This window comes from Montipora capricornis, chromosome 6, assembly GCF_036669925.1.
Source record: "Montipora capricornis isolate CH-2021 chromosome 6, ASM3666992v2, whole genome shotgun sequence".
NCBI lineage: Eukaryota > Metazoa > Cnidaria > Anthozoa > Scleractinia > Acroporidae > Montipora > Montipora capricornis.
Window position 1 is genome coordinate 20,547,851 of NC_090888.1, and position 292 is coordinate 20,548,142.

Genomic DNA, 292 nt, shown 5'->3' on the forward strand with positions numbered 1-292 from the left:
TACTAATTTCTATCGGTGGTAAGCTGTTTCCCACCACGCAGTGATTATATTATGTTTCAATTTAACTTTAAATCTGGAAATTTCATAGCCATTATAATACTTGGCATTTTCATTGAGCTGCTAACCCCTCTGGCATTGATTGTTGTGGATCTCGTTTGTAAGCCCCAAGTTAACTTCTTTTTTCGTTGCCACCACCTGTGTCAATATTATCCCACGTGTAAGCTTCTCTATTTATTTTAATACCTCCTTTTCTATGAAGGGAGCTTCGTCGACCCTTATCCAGTGCGTTAGA